Genomic DNA, 21,216 nt, shown 5'->3' on the forward strand with positions numbered 1-21,216 from the left:
GGCCCTGGGCTGTCCACTATTTATAGAGTAAGAGGATTGACTTATAGTCATATTTGCGTATCAGCAAGTCATTTGACTCACTGGTCCAGGCAGCCCTTGGCTACTATGTGGCCATCCATTCCCAAAGTCCAGAATAACCTGTATGCAGCCACAACGACCTCCACTGGTGGTCATCGCTTACGCAAGGCAGGGGGAGCACACTGCCACATGGGACCAAGCCTGTTAGAGTTCAAGGAACATCTGGATGATGCTCTTAGTCATATGATTTAGTTTTAGGTAGTCCTGCGAAGAGCAAGGAGTTGGACTCGATGATCCTTATGGGTCCCTTCCAACTTAAGATATTCTATGATTCTATGAAAATACTAATTTAAATAAGAAAATAAAAAAATTTTACTTCTGTTTATTCAACATTTTATGTTCTTTATTGGTAAGAAAATTAAAACTTGCATCTTTCAGCTATTCAGACTCCAGCTAAAGCAGATAATTTTTAAATAGCAGGAAAAAAAAAAAAACAATCTGTCATCATTCTTCTCCTTTCCTCTCCTACGAAGTAAAGCTGAGGGCCTCTTCCTTTGTAACCTATCATCCCATTCATCCTCTTTCTGCTTAGGGTTACTCTGACCATTTGCCTTTTTGTTAGAACACAGGTTTTCCTTAAGTAATATTTCACACAGTTTGGGCTTTTATGTCTACACTACCAGTAAGTGCAGCAATGTCAAAGATCTCTAATCTTTATTTGGTAATTATATCTAGAGAAGTAAGCTAAGTTGTCTAGAGCTGGTTGGAAGGATCTCTGCATTACACAAGTTACAGGAATATAAACAAAAGTTTATTCATTCCATTTTCTTTCTTACCTCTTCTACGTCATTCTTTTTCAAATAATTGATGATTATTTCATCATGCATATGTGATTTTAGGTAGGATTGATATCTTCTGCAGCAGTAGAAATAATAAATAATAATAGCACAAGGAAGGATCCAAAAATTGGCTGGAGATTTTTACCATTTTGAAGGCCAGAACATTAGTTGCACTTTATGAGACATAAAATTTCATTCAATGATCTCTGTGGTAATTCTGAGATTTAAGGTTTGACTTCAAACACTTCAAACACTATCTTTTAAAAAAGACATATACTTTGATTTAAAGATTTTGAGTAAGACCAAACCCATCATACAGGAGTTGTTCCAGCAGCTAATTATGTGTGCTAAAAAGTTGAACTTTATTTGGTAAAGCTGTCTAATTATAGTTCCTACACTTACATGGCATTTTTATCTGTTAAGCTCATGGAGAACCATAATATGAATGGACTGTGATTAGATGTAATTAACTACCTTTTAATTAATTAAATAGATCAAATATCTCAAAATAAGACAAGCTTCCCAGAATTAATGTGTTTGGATAGTTCCTTTTTTCTACATCCCCCAGTTTCCCACATTCTCTATGAATTCTGGGACACAATGCGCTATTCCATTAACAGCTTCACTAGTATTAACAAAACAGAGGTGTTAAGACTTAACATCAGCATAGGAGTTACTATTTCCCTGTTTTTATTTGCTATTTTCCTGTTCAGATTTTAAAGTATTTCAAAAACCATTTTCATCATGGTATTGGGATGATGGTTCCCATGGCAGTGGGAACTCATGTCCATGATCCAGTTATTGCTCTCCTTGATACAGCTTGCCATTCCATGTTGTTATTGTTTATTCTGTTTTTATTCTTTAATCTGAGCAGCATTTTGTCTTGTTTTCAATTATTTCAGTTTATTGAATGGTGCTGATTGTTCCATTAGCCTTTAATGATTGACCTGTTCACATTTTGTATGCCTCATTTTGCTATTAACTGGGTAATGAGATAAACAATTCCTTAATCCATAGGTAGGTTTACTCACTCCTTAAGAGGAAGGAGCAAGATACTTTCTCAATTCTGAAGACTTTAGTTTTGAAATATACTGACAGCCAATGGAGATGTTGTTTACTCCAGAATCGATGAATATTAGCCCACTGATATTCTCCATATAATATATGCAGGCATAAATGACTGTAAAAGTGGAAGGGAAGCATGGAATTAGACATTTTCAGTACTATGTCACCTCTTCTACAGCTACATTTTTTAAATCTTTTGTTTTCATTTTTTAAAAGAAGCCAGATAGCCAAGCAGAGTCTTATGTACAAACAAACAACAAAAAAATTTATAATGAAATAAAATGACAAGGATTTTTTTAATAAGAAATCTCTTATTGTATTCACAATCTTATGTGGAAGTATCTTCCTTATGAAGTATTTATGGACATGTTTTATTTACAGAATGCTGTAGCAGTTATATCACGCAGAGGACTGAAAAAGTGGCAAGGAATTTTTGTATTTTATAAAAATGTAGCCCTTAAGACAAACTTATTATGCCTTTCTAAAATTGATAAAGAACATAATAAGCTCCAGCACCTGCTCATTTTCTTAAAGAAACATCAATTTATCTCAATATTCTTCAGTTCTACAAGTGAGAAATATGCATGTGGAGGACATGAGACAATCCTAACTGCATTGAACAGGTGCTTCATGCTTTAGTGTTTTAAATTATATATGATGCATGAATGTTTCTTTTCATTAATGTGCAAATCACAACTGAAATTTTGCATGTTTTGTGTGTCCTGTATCCCAAGGAAAATGACCAATTAAAATGTGATTGTTTTATCCATATAAACACAAACTTACACACACAAACATGCATTGGATGCTGTTCATTAGAATGTCAATTCTTTCAGTAGATCACACTTTCCCACACAGTAGATACTTCTAATGTGGTCATTCCTAATTTCTCTCTGAAATGTTGTCGCCTACTCCTTCATAACCTAGGGCAATATTTGGTTTTCTAAAGCATCATCATAGAGTTTTCTTCCTTCTCCCCAATTTAAAAATGTGAACCCATTAAAGATCTGTTCTCTTCAGGGAAAAAACCACAAAACCACCACCAACAAAAAAACCCCCACAGTACTTTCCTCAAAACCAATTCTTTTTTTGTGAACAGCATTCACAAAGGATGTTATAATTTCCTCCTGTGGTCTTGAACCCATTTAGAGCAGTGGTAACAGTACCTGACAGTAACAGATCACTCATACCTGTAGTTGCCATCATGTAAGTAATTATAAAATGACAAGATGTCTACTTATTATGAAGTTATCATGCATATTTTCAGCTAATAGATCATTTCAACATCTAGGTAGGCATTTAAAAAAAAAAAAATAATAATTAGACTTTGAAAGGGAAGACAGTTACCAAAAGCCAGGTCTTATCAACAATAATACCTTTAAACCTAGTTTTACATTATTTCACAAATATTTATCCTTGCAAACTTTAGTAGCAGTTCCATAAATTCCCGAAACATGTTGAAGACAAGCTTCAAGATGACAGTTCTATTTTCACTGAAACTGTAGGTGTGGCATGAGACCTACTAAACAAGTGCTGGTTTGTTCAGTAGGTATTTCATTTTTGGTGGAGTTTAGTACATGCTTACAGCCAGGCATGTAGTTATTTCTAGGAAATAACTTCAATGGAATGGCTATTCTCTGATATCTAACGTAGTATTTATTCTTAAGTAGATAAAATATAATAATTTTCATATGTATTTATTGTAAGTTGACAATAATTATTATGACATTTTAATTCACTTTAATCATAAATTTAAAGTGCTTGCAGCACAATAATCACTAAAAGCATTTCTTCTTAACATCAGTAGTTCCCATAACAAAACATATAATACCAATATGTTTCAGGGCCAAAATTCTAATTTGGTTATTCCTGTACAAGTATTATAGTCAATATATATTATTTGGCCTTGAGATCTCAAAAGCTTGCTGTCTAAAAGAACAGATTATTCCTTCCTTTCAAGAATTAAAGGATATTTTCTATTTGCTGAAATTAGAAAAGGAGAATGTGTTAAACAAAGCCTAACAAAAAGCCTATTAAATTCCATAAAAGAATGTCCCATAATTCAATGTGCAGTTGATCATGCCTCTGCTCTTTTTAAATCTGGGGCTTTTACTCACCTTCCCACCTAGCACAACTCACAACCCTGAGTTACACATCTAGAAACACTTATGCAATACATCGAAATATTAGACATCCAAAACGGAGGTTCCCAAAGTGCAGTACACACATTATTTAAATTAAAAGACAACTCAGTGAACTGTGGATGGAAGGGGAGGGAAGACAAAAAGGGCCTTGGAAGTGCTAGCCTGCTGAATGGCTGAGATATGCTGAATCTTGCTGACCAAGCTGACAAGTAGGAAATAGAGACCAGGAACAGAAGAAACAGATTTATATGTCCTTGTTTAGTAAGAGACGTATTTCCATGACATGCTTCATTCAGCATATACAGCTGTGAATGACTACTTGCACACACTGGATTAGTATTTTCTTTTTCATACGTTGTATGCACTCTATTTTGCAGTTGTTAAGAATTACTTATTTAAGCTACTCAGTATAAAGCTATCACCATGTCCAAAGGTCAAAGGCAGAATGTTAAAATAACTCTGCAGCTTGTCAGTCGCCAATTTACCTGAAAGGTACATGTCCAGATTTCATAGTAATTACTATTTAAGGATTGTATTCAAAACACTAATTATACCTCTGAATAGACAATAAACCAAGGCTTAGGTAAGTGAAGAAAAGGAGCAAAAAAGATGTTTGTATTTAAAGCCTGAAAAGCTGGGTTTTCTCAGTGAGGATGACATATTTAAACTGTGTCTCCCATAGGGTTGGTTGGTATAGAAGTCACAGACACTTATCTCAATATTGAGGTGACACAGGTATGCCATAAGGATGGTCCCTGGTCCCATTTAAGAAAGTTAGAGCAACTCCTATATTATGAATCCTTCTCATAGGTTGAATGTTGGACACTGAAATACCAGGCACAGGCAATTCCTAGACATTTTTGTGTGTACAACCCAGTACAGTCGTAGGCACTGAAGGAGTTTGGTAGCAACTAAGAAGATTTTTTTTTTTTTTTATTGGTGGTGTTTAAATATTTGCTTAAACATAATGTATACAGACATTTGTTTAAATATTTATTTAAATGCAGAGGGGCACTTAGAAATCCATCACATTCAAGAATCCCACTCCGCCAAGAATCTAGTCTTGGCTTGCTACGATTTTGCTTGGCTTTTATATGAATATGGGACACAATAGAGAGCAGTAACAGTGTTATCTGTGAACTCATAAAATCACATAGCTGTTAATTTCTTACTGGGTTCAAGATGTCTGTACATGGAGCAGCTAAGAGGAACAAGATGGTTCCACTCAAACTGTGTTATGGATCTGAGCATTTTGACATAGGGAAGAAGCTGATAAACAGGATTTGCAGGCAAAATTCTCCTATGGCTTCTAGAGTAGCAAAGTTTCATACAAACTATTATTGTGACCTACATCTACCAGGAAAAATTCTGGCCTAGAAAACTATTTTTTAAAGGACAATCATCTGGTATAGGAAAACAATTTTCTATACTGAAATTCAGCAGATCATTTAAGTTTTCAACACAGTGTACTTCATTTTTTGAATGCACTCAAACCAAGCGTTCATGCATGCTAAAAGTGAAGACGACAGGCAGGACAGCCGTCTGATGTACTGCACAGTATGCATTATCTAAGAGAGTGTATAGAACTCATGCTCACTTCATGTAATCAATGGTCCAGGGTGTCCTCAAAAGGTCATGTAAATGTATGTAGAGAAAAACAAAGTACTTAAAAAATACAGTTCTGAAAATCTGAAATTAGAAATAAGACAGCAGACTGATGAGCTGTAATTTGTCATAGACAATGGCTACAACTAGCTAACTAAGATTAAACTATATCATGCTGGAACTTCCTGCAAAAACAACACCTACTTTCACTGCAATTTTTTTCAGTTAATTGATAGAAGTTCCATAGATAAAAAGGTATGTTTATCCAATAATAACAACACATATTTTGGATGCAGGACTATATCATTACTAAGTTTGATAGCAACAAATATTTTGGATGCAGGACTATATTATTAACAAGTTTGATAGTATGACTTATAAAACATAATTATTTTATATTCTAGCCTCTTTTTATTACCCTTTTAAATTATTATTTATTATCTTCTACCCTCATTCACTGAACTGCTTATTAATTTAAACAATTGGTGTACTGCACTTTGGGAAAGAGGAATGAGGGAGGGAGGGAGGAAATAAGTGTAGAGTTCCATGAAAAAGTAATTGAAAGTAAAAAATGAGCTAGCAGAGAAGTCAGCAAGTAAATTTGCTACACATTTTTATTACTCAATATTTAAAAGATCACAACATCATAATGAATTTTTTTTTACTACAAAAGCAATTTATTGATTTGCCTTATAGGATAATCAAGACTGAAAATAAGTTTATTTAAAAAGCTAGAATTCATGTCATTTAATTTCAGTCATCCTAAAATTCAACATTTCAACTGTTCTCTTGCACAGATAGGTGTCTAATAGAATGCTACCAAATTAACAAATATTCCACAAGCTTATAAGGTTAGTCTTTCTTTCATGAAACTTTGGCAAGCAAGGTAGAGAGACAAACTATTTTATCTTGTTCTGCCTACTTTAAATGTGTAATATTCTGACCCATATTGAAAAGCTTCCTAAAATACAAATCCAACATCAAGTTGTTCATCCTTGATCAAACCAAAGGAAAGCCATGACTGAACTACAAGTTGGCTTAAAGCTAACATTTTATAGCAGGTACGCTAGATCAGAGCTAAGAAAAATGTCTTCCTAGACCTCAGAACTGTTGACTATCTTGCCTGTCAACAGATCGATCTTGGAAGTGACCTGTGACTTACACATTCAACTCAAATACAGAAGAGCACAGTTTGAAGCATAGTCATTCACACCCCAGAAAAGTATCGACATCGTGGGAAGACATACATATGTTTCTAGTTGTTTATAAAAATGGCAGTCTTCTGTCAAGCTTCAGAAAGAGGACATAGACTGATACCGAAATACTAAGGAGACATACGGTTTTCTTTGTCGAAGCGAAGTAACTAAATGTTCTGCAGATAGATAAAAGGAATCCTTGAAGCTCTGTGTACAGGGGTGGAACGGATAAGAAAGTTATGCTGAAATCAGCTACTGCAACTAGGTGAAAAGACTGAGTTCAATTAACGGACACAGTGAGGAAGACTATTGACGACCACCAGAGGACCCTGGAAGACCACCAATGAACATAAAAGTGCATGCGTTAAAGACTTTTGCATATGTTAATGAGTTCCAAGAAATAACATGAATATGCTAATCATTTCTCAGAAATCTAAGGAATATGTATATTCTGATTGTACATAACTCCCATAGTTGAGCAGCCCAGCGCACACTAGGTGGAGCTATCCCCTGTGCCCCCGGCGCCGCAATAAAGAATGCCTGCTTTCTAAAACTCCGAATTGAGTCTTAGAGAGTTTTTCACCTGCCTACTTACGGTAACAGTTTTGGCACCCCAGATGGGACACTGCTCTTGAGCCTCGACGGATCCTGGGATCATGGAACCTCAGCCGGCACCGAGGGATTCTCGGAGATGACTTCTCCTGATCCCCGGACCGAAGAGCCCCTGAGCAAAGGACACTGCTTTGTGAGTAATAAGGCATTCTTTTTTGAAATTTTGGAAGGGGTTAGAGTCCGCACTCAAAGTGGTTAGAGTCCCCGCTACCTGCCCATCAGAGGCAGTGAAAGCTCCACAGGGTTGGGTATAAGACCCAGGCTAGGGGTTAGAGTCCCCACTTGGAAGGGGTTAGAGTCCCCACAAGGGGTTAGAGACCCCGCTCAAGATAAACATCAAGAGCAACTGCAGTAACAATTATTGTAAATACTTGTCTATTATTGTAAGTATTTGTTTCATATAGTAATTAGTTATTTGTATTATTGTTGCTGTACAAAAGGCTCGTCTGAGTGTGATTCTATTATTGTAACTATTTGTTTGTAGTTATTTGTATTGTTGTTGTTGTTGTATGAAAGATTTGTTTGTGTGATTCCCTGTATATAAAATGGGTGCTGGATCATCTGCTGGATCATCCACTGGTGGGGGAATTTTAAAGAAATCACCTTTGGGTTGTATTTTAAAGTATTGGAAACAAATTGCAGATTCCTCTGGTGGGGTTGCAAAAAGGCATGATCTAATTAAGTATTGTAATCAATGGTGGCCACTATACAAACTAGAAGATGGAGAAAAGTGGCCAAGTAAGTACTTTTTTAGCATGGTGTGCTATCACAACTATTTTACATATCTTCAGGAGTAGTAGTATTTTTTGCAAAACCTTGTTTTTATTCATAGTTCTTCAGAAGCAATTATACACTTATGTATCTTTTATACTAAATTGATTGTGAAGGTCCCACTAGAGGCTAGTATAATAGAAAGACTTTGTTAGGAAGACTTCAATAAGAAAAGATTAAAGGAACCTTTCCTCAAAAACACTAAAAAATGGTGGTTGGAACATTGAATTGGAGTTGAATCTGTGACTCCTATATCCAATGTGAACATCCTAAACACTGAGAAGCTGGAAAGATGGGAAGATTAGAGTCACAACAATCTTCTATTTTGTTTTCCATGTAGTCTGATCTTGTAAATGCTTTCCAAGAAAGCTGACCAGAACAGCCCAGGCGGGTGAAAAGGAAGTCTACGTTTAATCTGCAGCTCCCAATGAAACTAGTACTGCATTGGGTACCTCATTTCTCATCACTGTTGATGGGCTCTTTAGGTGTTCAGTGAGCATGCTGGAGAACACTGAAGGTCTCCAGTTCCAGACATTTTATGCATCTCAAATGCAAAGCAACATCTGAATAAGAGTTTTTAGGATCTCAATTTGAAAATCCATCATTAAAATGGAAATTAAAACATTCATTCACAAAGTAATTCAGGACCTAACGTCCCATGTATTTCAATAGGACAGAGTCACTAAATATTTCAGGCACAATCTTCTGATTTTTTGGCCTTATGCTAGCAAAGTATTTGGGAAAGAAGCACCTACTGCTTAATCTGTTCTTGTCCTCTTTCCTGACCCTTCATTTCTGGCCCCTGCTAAATAGGCCTGGGGCCAAATGGTCCTTTGAGCTAACCCATAATGCTTTTTCTGCTGGGATTTTCATTATTTCTATTAAACACTTGTATCTAGATACTTTCATGTTCTGTAATTATTTACTAGTACATCCTATTATAACTAAGAAGTCAATATTTTAACAGATTTATATATATCTAAACTCCAAAATTTGAGCAAATTTATGAGAAATTACTATAGTTCATTTATAAAAATTATTAGAAAAATGTGCAAGACACATTTGTGCAAGGCACGCAACTATTGCTTTTCAGCACAGTTCCTCAGAAAGAATTTTTTTGATAATAATAACTCCTTTAATGCTTTCATATATTTACATTGGTATCAGGAGATTGTAGAAGTTGCAATATATAGAAAGAGTTTAGAAAATGTTTAGGGAGGAGCTTCTGACACACAGATTCTCCAAATACTGTAACAAGCTGCTGTAGAAAGGTGAAACAAGAAAACCATGCAGTGAAAACATCTGGCCTACCTGTAAGGAAGAACTCTGAAAAATTCCCCAAAGGGCTAGCTTACAGACTTCTAGTGAAAGCATGAACTATGATGAAATACAGACACACACACACACACATACATACAAAAAGGAATTTTACTCAAAATTATCTGCAGATAATATAGAATTCTAAATAAAATAGGTAAGTTATTAATCATCTATTTATTTCAATTAATATCCCTTGAAAGAGAAAAAGTATCTCTCACATCCGGTGCATCCATCCTACATCTCTCAAGACCATAACCAAGTGTATAAACTTGGCAAAGAAGTTAAATTCAAGCATATAATGAATATGCAACTTAATCTTTGCAAGGGAATTTTCTCATAAATTTGTATTGAGATGGCCTCAAAAGATGACTAGGAATTTAATTTAAGTTTGAGGTCATTTTATTTCAAGGTGATAAATTTGAGATAATTTGCTTTGTCTCCTTGTAACATGCACTTTTTCTCCAGAAGATGCTAATGGTGCTATAATTTTAATTCTGCAAGTGTTCAAATTTACCTCTATGTAAAGGGCTCAGCAAAAGAATAATGCACCTGAATTAAGTTTTATGTGTCATTTAAAAGGTTTTCATGTTACTTCTCTTCACAGTTAAGATATTCAGCTCTTTTTCTATATGTTCCAGTTAGTGTGTATATTCATAATTGTTATTGGCATTAACAGTGATTATAATACTCATTAAAAGAAAGGCTACTTAACATTTAACATAAAATAATGGTTTTAAGTAATTTTTTCTTAGGAGTCTTATACCCTTGCAATGACATTCTTCCTTTTTATGCTTGTATGCAATAGAACTATGTTCTTGACAATGTTGTTCTTCCTTCTTTTTCTATGTTTCAATTTCTTCAACTTCTAAATTCTTGACATGAGCCTCCCTGCAGAATATCACATAGTGGAAGTGCTAGAGTGGGATTTGACACATGGCATCGCATGAGAAGCACATTCATGAGGATCAGGCACTTGAAAGCTGCATCCTTCTAGAAATGTTGAGTTATATCACAAGAACATTTAGTCTGCAACATGGCAACTTTGAGGTAGTTGCATGACCTGAAACTTATTCTCCTAAAGATTACTTTGTACTAGGTTTCATCAAAATCAAGATTTACAAAAAAGTAATCAGTAGACACAGAAGCCAAAATACACAAGTATGAAATTCATGCATGTGAAGAAAAGGAAAAAGAGTATTTCAGCTACAACTGTGCTTAAACATGAGTGAAGTGAACTGAAAACTGTAAAGGTCAAAAAGCCATTTCTGAATTACATTTAGGAAGCCAGAAGGTGAACATTTAATAAAAATAAAAATAAAAATACAATCTGCTTCTGCTTTGGTTTCATTTTTTAGTATGTGAAAGTCTTTAACCTAATACCATTCAAATCTTTTTTCGATTCAAACTTTTACTGAGTTTTCATGTCTCATCTTTGATCAACACAGACTCCAGTCTATCTGCTAGGTAGGAAGAGATACAGTGTGAGACAGAATAAAACATACAGTATCAGAAAAAAGAAGCTTTATTACTATGATCCCAAAGATGGTGTAATTCACGTATGAAAGGAAAAAATAAGGCAAGTTTTATGTTACTTACTGCTTGTTTTCTCTTTGAATGCCCAGGGAGAGTTGATTTTCAGAAGATCTTCAGCATTTATGTTAGTTGTCATCTGACTATGTAAATAGTAAGGTAGCTCAGACAAAGAATACTTAAAACAGCTGTATTACTTGGAGTGAGGAGTAGCAATTTACTGACTGGAACATCAGCCTTCAAGGAAATCTTTGCTTATCTGAAAGACTTAGATCTACACAACGTGTGTAACAGTATACTTTTAACATAGAAGAGGGAGATGTCCTTGAAGGCCACAGGAATAAGCATCATGAAGAAAATATTGAGCAGGAAGTGTGCCAGATATGGCCATTTAAATCCAAGAGAACAAAAAAGGAAAGTATATTTTTCTTATAACAATGTGGAGCCTTCTATCCATTCCATCTGCTGAGAGTAAAAGTCAAGATATAGTCAAGAAATTGGCACCCAGATACACAAATCAAGATATTTTTGGCTTAACTTAAGATCTTGGTTTAATTCAAGAAATATTTGGCCCATCAGGGGATTATGGGGACAGCTGCAATGGCAGTCTGTGAATAACCACCTTCTACCTCTCAACAAGATTTCCAATTCTACTGCGAAAACTTTTCACAGTTGTACAATAAAAGAAAATTCCTCCTCCATTTCAAGAACTGAATCACTATGTCCACCTACCTTGAAACTTGGACCTTAAGAAAAAGTTGTGGAATCCCAGCAAGGAAGATATGAAGGAGCACATAAGGTCACTATGTAGCATGAACAGGCATTATACTCCTGAACATCTCAATATGACTTTGCTTGTATTACCACAACCAGATGGACAGAAGACCAGACTTTTTACCCATGAGTAGTGCTTCTGTACATTAGAGAATTTTACCCTCAGCGTAATGACCTGGAAATCTCCATTCACACACTGTCATCTTCTTGTGTGCACAGGATGGAAGCAATATGCATTAGTTTTACTAGACAAAGTTTAACTGAAGAGCTGGTCAGACATGTAGATTACCCTGCTGGTGTCCATGTCAGTTCTCAAAGGCTGCTTGTTCAAACATATGTGATTCGATATCCATTTAAAAACCACTGTAAAATAAAATCTCCAGAGTATACCCCAAACCAGGAACTATTACAGTACTGCACTAAACTAAAGCAAAATGTCACACCTATCAAAACAAAATCAAATCGTTAACTCAAAGAGGTTATATCCTGTGTTAGATTAGTATCGTATCATCAAAGTATTATTCCAAACATTAAGTGTATATATGTATTCCAAAAAGTAAGCTATCTGCATAAAAAACAGGTGACAAAGCTACAATACTTTTAGTCTCTAGGTATATACATATATATATGCAAAGAAAGCAAATTATTAGCCAATGTCAACATCTTTTAGAATAACATCTTTAAGAATCTCTTGTTGGCTTAGGAAAAGGCTCATTAAGTGTAGGAAATAATATCCTGAATAAAAAATCTTTGTCAAGCACCATATCCCAGAGTAATGACTATTTGCTACACTGTGTATGGCCAGGAATAAAGGAAATTATTTACTTTAGGTTCATCATTAGATGTAAAAGTTTGAGGTAAAATAATGGAGCTGTGGAACTAAATCTATGAAAATATGAAAGACAAAGGAAACAATCTCTAGTACTGTTTCATTCTCTAACTGGAAGCAATAAACGTCAGCAAAAAGAAAAACGTGCAATATACAGCCTTACTTTTGAGAATGGTTGTTTCTGCAGCACCATCTTTCTACTTATTTTCAACTCGCTTACACAGATGGCAATAGTGGCAAAAGCATGCATGGGACATAAGTTAAACTGTAATGCAACCCAAAAGTAAGTATAAAACGGAGGCACATTTAACCAGTTCAAAAGAAGGAAAGATAATGTATAAAATATCTTGTAAATCACTAAAGAATTATATATGGGTAGATGTTACAACACTGGACCTAATAACTGATTTACTGAGATACTAGGTCACTAAGGGAACTTGGGGCAAAGGCCAAACAAAGAGAGTGAGGAAGAGGGAGAGTATCAGTGAAAATGTGTCCCTGACTCAGCAAGTCCAGAATCAGGCCAGGCTGGAGAGTGAACAGCAGTCTGACAATGTGAAGAAAAAGCTATCCTGAAACAAAAGATTTTCAGCATTACAGGTCAGAGTTAAAAAAGAACAGCTTCTAATCACAGTGATTGCCAACACAGTATATTGACAAAAGATGGAAGAAATGCAATGGATTCTACAATCTTGCAAGAGTTTGCAAATCCTCAAAGAGTGTGTGAGGCAGGGATTATGAAAATAGGTTATGCTTTGAGTGCACTCAGCAAGCATAAGCCAAAGGGACTGTGAATGTGCTTATAAATCGTTAGGGATTTCCATAAGAATCCTTGCAGAAGGTTAGTAACACAGAGTGTTTAACATCAGTCTTCTTGTTTTTACAGTGTAAGCTTGCAATATTTCCTTTAATAATTTTAATGTGACTTTTAAGAAGGTTGAATCCAATTAAAAAGCATGTATTTAATGGCCTGTCTTTATCTCTGTCTTTCTCTCATATTAAGCAAAAGAAATAAAATTTTAAATGTTCTTTAGAAACTCAAGAAATCAATAAAATGAAGGAAAATAAGGATGAAAGTAAAACTATTAGCACACTTCAGGAGAAAAATCACATACAAAGATAGAAAAGGTGAAATATTTTGCTTGGCAGCTGTACTGAAAAAAAGACTGTGGAAAGATGTGGAAAATTGCTATTAGAATCTGAGTCACCTGTATAGTGACTCAGGGCAAAAGTCATTTTAGTGGGATTTGACAGAAGTGTAAAATGTAAGACACAGATGGTAATTATTCTGCTCTACTTGGCACTGGTGAGGTTTCAGCTGGAATGCTGCTTTTTGGCCACTGAACTACAAGAAATATGTAGACAAAATTGGAATCCGGAGTATGGTAACAAAACTCTTTAGAAGCTTTGAAAATTTCCCCAAAATAGACCCAAAAACCCCTGACTTAATTTGTTCTTGAAAAGACTGAGGAAAAAAACAGATAGCAGCCCTCAGATATCTTAAAGAGAGTATGTTCTATGTCCACAGAGAGTACACAGAGAATAGCATGCCTAAATGGCAACAAGGTGTTTTTTCTATATATGACTGAAAAAAGGTTTCACATGGGTCAAAAAAGTTTAGGTCTATTGATAAAATGTTTGATAGGACAATAAGAACATTGTGATTCTTGCATGTCTACAATTATATATATCAGTTCTAATAAGAGGGTTGAAATTAAAAGTGAGTGAAGGTTCGAAAGGATCAATGTCCATTTCCAACAGCATCCCTTCAGGCTCTATCAGTATTTCACTGCCATTACTAGTAAGGCTGAAATAGTGAACTCCTATGACTATACAGTGATATTGGCATGAACACTACTCCGTTTTATCTGCTAACGTATGGCAAGAGTGCATTTCTTTATTTTTATCACAATAAAGCAAGAGACTCCTATATAAATTCAAGTTCTATGCCCTATCACAACACCCTTGAACTTCTTCCTTGGCTGCTAAATTGTAACCAGAATTCCAAGATTTTATAAATGGTTTTCATATCCAGTCATTCTTTCATTCATTACACTAATGAAAGCGACAGCGAAATATTTCATTCAGTTTTTTACATCACTATTGAGTACCAACCTTTTTCAGCCACAATGTGTGAAAAGTTTTAAATGTGTCAAAGCAGTTTCAAAACAGTTTTGTCTTTCAACCTGGAGTTGAAGCTTCTGGATTAATCCTAATTTTTTTTCAGCTATGTTATAAACCATTATACTTTTTTCTTGCTCCACTAGATCAAGGTCATTAAGTCACAAGAAAATACCAGAGATGTAAGCAGACCTGTTAAGCAGGGTTTCACTTTCATGCTCATATGATAGTTCAAATGAATGTTCAGGAAAAAAAGACTTGCATTTCTGAACACTTTGGAAAATACTGCAAGTATTTTTGATAGCTACCTCATATCAGAATGTGAGGCACACCATCATGTTCACAATCCATATCATTACAGAAAGTTGAAAATACATGTAACTTCATCGGACAAGGTTTGATATGCCAATTCTTTTCATTGCAGTATTCAAAACACTTTTTATATAGCCTGGCATTTTCTTGCTGCCAATGGGTGGGTTTTTTTGAGAACATTACAAAGCTCTTAGGAAATATTAGTGACCATTTTTTTAATTCAGCAAGATTAGCACAGCAAGACTTGTCGCAACTGAATATGCACCATCTGTGAAATTCTGACATACTGGCCCCAGTCCATACCGTTTTCCTGTACAAAACTATTATCCACATTGTATATATATAAATATATATATATATTTGCCCATGCTTAGGTAGGAAAAGGGTGACAAAACAAAGATAGCTTCCAATGGTTCACATTCTAATTCTTACTTAAAATAATAAAGAAAATTATTGACAGTAAAACCTCTATAGTCTCATCTAGCTGCAAAGTAGATTAGAGATTATTTTAACAGTAGCTGAAAACAGTATCTTTTTGGCCATGTCTTGAAAATGTGGTGTACTAGTATTATCTGCAAGAGCTATTAAATTACCTTGTTTGAATACAACTTTTTATCCACCACAGGAATTTCCTCTTTTCTGCTGCAAGGTAGTTACTGGTCTCCTGTGACTTTGATCTTTTCTAATATTCATAATTTGGAGGCTCATACAAAGAGATTATTTGAGCACTTTTGTATTCACAGGAGCAGCTGAACAGAAAATTTTCTTTCATGTTGTCATTTTTTTCCAGTTCATTCAATTTATGCTTGAAGGAATTGTCCCTATTGTCTTTGAAATGAAGGTGCCTTCTTTCAAGGTGGCATCAAAGATCAAATAGTTTCATTTTTCCATTAGCAAATACTTTTAACACAGCTTTGAAATTATTGTTCATCAGTTGACACAGTCTACATAAAGCCCACTTAAACATAATTTGGTCTATATGAGCTAGTTTTCTTTTAAGGTTCTGATACCATTCATCCTTTTACGTGTAATGATAATAGAAGTTGAGAGACTATGTCAGGGTTTTTTTTTTTCTGAACAGTACTTACAGCTAAGTGTTTATCGCTAAAAGACAGTAAAAGTGAAATTTTTTTCTTCACTGTTCCTTTCTTTAGTCACTGGCCCACTGTTAGTCACAAGATGCACAAGCACAGTTTTTGGTAGCTAAACTACTGGACATGACTCAAAATTGATAGCCCTGTTATAATAATAAGAAATATATAATTATCACTATTGGAATACTAAGAATTATGTCTACTGCTGTGATGTCATTGGTGCCAGCCAAATAAAAGAATAAATAGCTGAAGATGTAGAAAACCATGACTATGAACTTTTTGATTCTAACCAATCTCTGTAACTGTACCTCAAAACTGGGACAAAATAATGGTCTCTACTCAAAGCTGTGACAACTGTGTGACAAAACAAGAAGGAACTGCTTTTCTTATCACTGTTGGAATTAAGCTGTTCCATTGGATTGTCCCTTCCCCTCATTTGTCCCAGCAGTTTTCTGTTTTTTAAACCAAAAATAATTAAACAACTTTTTGGACAACATGTCTTCTGAACCCTGGAGGCACATAAATGGTCATTTTTTAAACTGCAGGATATATTCATACCAATTTGAGATGTGATCAGCAGAACTATAGAACATCTTGTATAATTTCAGCAAATTTCAGGTAGCTAATTTTTTATTAATCTTCTACAGATTCCTAAGAAATAGTCAATGGATTTTTTAGATCAGTTAACAACAGTTTGAAAACTACACGATTGTATGAACCTTTAAAGTAACCTCCAGTTCTACCTTTTTATAATTCTATTATCAACATTCCCCTAAGTTAGCTTTACTGGAAGACGTGACAGCAAAAAAAGTGACTGCCTGCGAGTCAAAACTTGTTTTGCAGGATATGATAGGTTTAATATAGTAATGTCTGAGAGTAAGCTTAGATTACTCAACATGACTTCAAATAATATGGCATGAAGTCTGGGTCTAGACATATAGCCTACATAGTATGGGCTCCTGGAAATCAGTGTCAAAATAATAAACAGATATTGAAAGCCTGCAGGGTGAAGTAGTAAGGTATTTAGTGTCATTACCTTGCAGGAAGAGCACCAAAGACTCACTGATTGACACCTACTGACATTTGAGATCAAGAATACCTGTAATGTGAGAAATTGTGTTAGCTGAACTGGAAATTTACAGATGTTTAAAAATAAAGCTGAAGACAAACAGAAGTGTCAGTATAATGTGGGGCGCCAGAGGCTGCCACACACATGATTTATATTCAGTATGAGGCACAACATCAGTATTACCATATGAAGTTGTCCGACTGTCTTATGAAATGGCCACCAAAAAAAGCACATAATAAGGAGAAGTAGAGGAAATATGCTTCAGTTTCCAAAAGGCAGGAAAAGAAAGGTTGCAGGTAAGAGGGCAATAAATTGCTATATATTCTTATAGCAATCCATAAAAACAACATACTTTGCATTATATGTGTCTACTATTCCACAATATAGCAGAAATCCATGAAATAATTCTGTGACTATATATTACATAAAGCATAGCTACAGAGCCAATTGCATAGTTTCTCCCTTGGAAGAAATTCTTATGTGGGACTAACCCTTCCTTCTGCAGTTCTGATACATAGTTTAGCAAAAGACTATTAAAAAAAAAAAATCAGCAATTATTATTTGTAGAAGATAAGCTCTGATTTCTCAGGACTTCTCAGTACAGAGTACAAAAATCACTTGAATAATTTTATGACCAAATTGTTTATCTATGAAACTCTCATTACAAATATTAATCTTTGTGAAATTCTGAGTACTCATATCTATGTATACATATATATGTGTATATATATACACACATACATACATATATACATATTTGACAAACCTATGTGTACTTATTATCCATATTATCCGTATGTACCTCATAGATACATTTTTTTACACCTAAATTGGTAAATTTTTAGAACTTTATAGTTTAATAAGAAATAATAAGGGAATTAAATTATTTCTATCTGAAATTTCTAAGTTATTTCTTTATGCCATGCAATGAACAGACAATATCTGCCACATCCAGAATAGTCTCCAATAACTGCAAAATAGTCACATTCCTGAATTTTAAAATAAAACAGGGTCAAGACACAACTTGGAATCTATCAAGTTCTAAGATAGTCATACTTAGCATGGTGGCAACTTAGCAAATACTTACTCATTTGAGTAGTTTAAGAAGCATAATTTCATATACCATAGAGACTAACAAGTATGTCCAACCTCTAAAATATAAGAAAGGAGCCACAGTGAAGAAACTGGCATGACTTTCATAGGTTAGGAGATCTTGAGGTGTAATGGAGGACAGGGAAGGGTAGGATGTCAGAGCTTTATTACGGGATTAACCAAAACCCACTGGAATTCTTGTTTATTTCCTTGAAACTCAGCCCTTATCATTCCAGCTCTGTGCTCTTCTGTGCTTCACGCTGTGCCTCTGCTTCTCAAGGCCTCTGCTATCATACCAGGTCTGTATTTCTCTATGCTACATCATTATTTTAGTGTCATATGTATCTCATTCTACACAGAAAAACTGCTTTATCTATATAAAAATATGGGTGGACCATACAAAGAGAAATAAAAGTAAAACAAATTAGCTGTGGACACCTTGACAATTAGAGAAATTGCTTTCACAGAGAAATCAAGTAAAACAAAGCTACAGGCAGGTCAAGAAAAGTTCAGACAGAGCAAGCCTGACAAGCCTCAGTCCTGAGGCCCTCAAAAATCAATAAAAAGTTTATGGTCTGTTTCTAGCGATGGCACTATGGTCCTGTATTCTGTAATACAGAATTTTGTTCTACTGTCTGCTTGTTTATTTCTGTTTCTACCCACTTGCCAAGTCTGTTCTATCTGATCCTTTTTCTCATGAATCATACATTGAGTAGGGGTAGCAATTTGCAGAAAGAATGTCACAGTGTATAAATATTTGTTTTTATCAACAAAGCCTATGGGTGTAACAATGTCAATCCAACATTCATTATGTTTGGTAGCACACTTTTAAAGCTATGTGCCATATGTTCCCTTCCATTAAAGAGACAGGGAAATTCCACTAATCGAATGCAAATCAGGGTAGGGTATAATCATAGTAAGCCTGCAAAAAGCAGCAAGTGACACCAGGTGAGAAGTGACTGCCTTGAATATATAGTATCCTTACCAGTATTCATCCCAGGGTAACACCATGTGGTGGCTTGTCTAAAGAGGAAAATATGAATAGCTGGAGAAGGAAAAAGGCATAAAATATCACCTGGGAGGCCAGAGTCTGTCATGCCAGCTTTACTGCCAGTGTTGGAAAGACAGGGAAGGGTAGAAATTCAGATCTTTTTCACAGGGTTAACTAAACAACACTGGAATTTCTTTTGTTTATTTCCTTGCAACTCATTCCTTGAGTAGTTTTCCTTCTATGGGGTCCTTCAGCTGTAGGTCTTTTGCTTTCAGAGCAATAGTACAGTGGAATTCCTAGAAGATACACTGCAGGAGGTTTTATTTTGTACTCAAATAATACAAAACTTCAGTTTTACTTTGAAGAAGTACAGAAATCTGCATGTACTTTCAGTGAAACTTTCTTGAAACCAATAAAATACATTTCCCCTGTAACTAAACACTTTATTAGAAGTATGAAGTATTAACTTCACAACCTCAATATTTGGAGAGTTTTCCTAGCATACAATCTAAATCACTGTTTACTTCAGTTTCATTCATTTTTTATGTTGTTTGTTTGTGAAGGGTTGTCCTTACCACAGTGGCCATTGAGGTGATTATTCCTTTGTATCCTGTTTTACATTTTGTAAAATTGTAGCCATAACTTTTCTTATCTAGACTCAAAAAATTAAATTCTTCCTTTGTTTCTTATAAATCCAATATTCTTTTCATATTGTCGCACTACTGTAGGCTGTTTTTTTGTGATATCATATTGGTAATATCTGAAATTAAATGGTGTTCTACAAAAAGTATCATCCATGCTTAAAAGAATAAAATAGCATCTTCCTGCTGTCTTATATAAGGTTGCTTCTTGCCAAACTATTGCCTTTCTGTGAAGAATATGTGTCGTTTCACAGGAAAAACTGCTCAGCTACTGTGGTTTAAATCAAATTTAAGAAACAGGCCATCCTCATGTGCCAAAAGATGAGCTGGTGAGGAAGACTGGCCTGGCTGAAGAGAGAGATTTGGCTGGAACTCAGGGAAAAAAAGAGAGTTTATGACCTTTGGAAGAAGGGTCAGGCAACTCAGGAGGACTACAAAGATGTTGTGAGGCTATGCAGGGAGAAAATTAGAAGGGTTAAAGCCCAGCTAGAACTTAGTCTGGCTACTGTGGTAAAAGACAATTAAAAAAGTTTCTATAAATACATTAACAATGAAAGGAGGACTGTGACAGTGTGCTCCCCGCCCAACTGACCTTTATCTCCCAGGATGGTCTTAATGGATGCTAGTCATGATAGCTGCTTCCCACTCAAAGTGCATCCAGCGGGTTCCAGATAACTGGATCCAGTGGAGCCAGATAACAACATAATAGCCAAGGGCTATTGTGAGCAATGTGCCCACCTAACCACAGTGATTGGTATGCAAATATGACTGAGTCAATCATCTTACTTCTATAAATAGTGAGCAGCCCAGGAGCCCTTTGAGCTCTCTTGCATGGCAGCGGGCTGCACGACAGGTTCTCCCTTTGAGTAGGGACACATCTTAAGGTTACTTTCCCCCTGAGTAGGGACGCCTCTCAAGTTTACTCCTCGAGGTTGAGAGATGCCTTGCCGCAACAGATACTCGGTAAGTGACTAATAGCATGCTAAACTTTGAAATCTTAGCTAAGTGATATAAAGGATTGATTGTGCATATATAATCCTTTAGACATAAAACATTGACCAAGTCTGGGACTACGATTGGATCCAGCTGCACCTAGACTCCTCTCTGAGAAGGCGTTTAGCAAGCAAGGAGTCCTTTCTGAACCTCATGGCTCAACGGGAGGGTCTCCCTGACGGTTTTGTCTGATCCTGGCA

This window comes from Pygoscelis adeliae, unplaced genomic scaffold, assembly GCF_000699105.1.
Source record: "Pygoscelis adeliae isolate BGI_AS28 unplaced genomic scaffold, ASM69910v1 Scaffold133, whole genome shotgun sequence".
NCBI classification, from domain to species: domain Eukaryota; kingdom Metazoa; phylum Chordata; class Aves; order Sphenisciformes; family Spheniscidae; genus Pygoscelis; species Pygoscelis adeliae.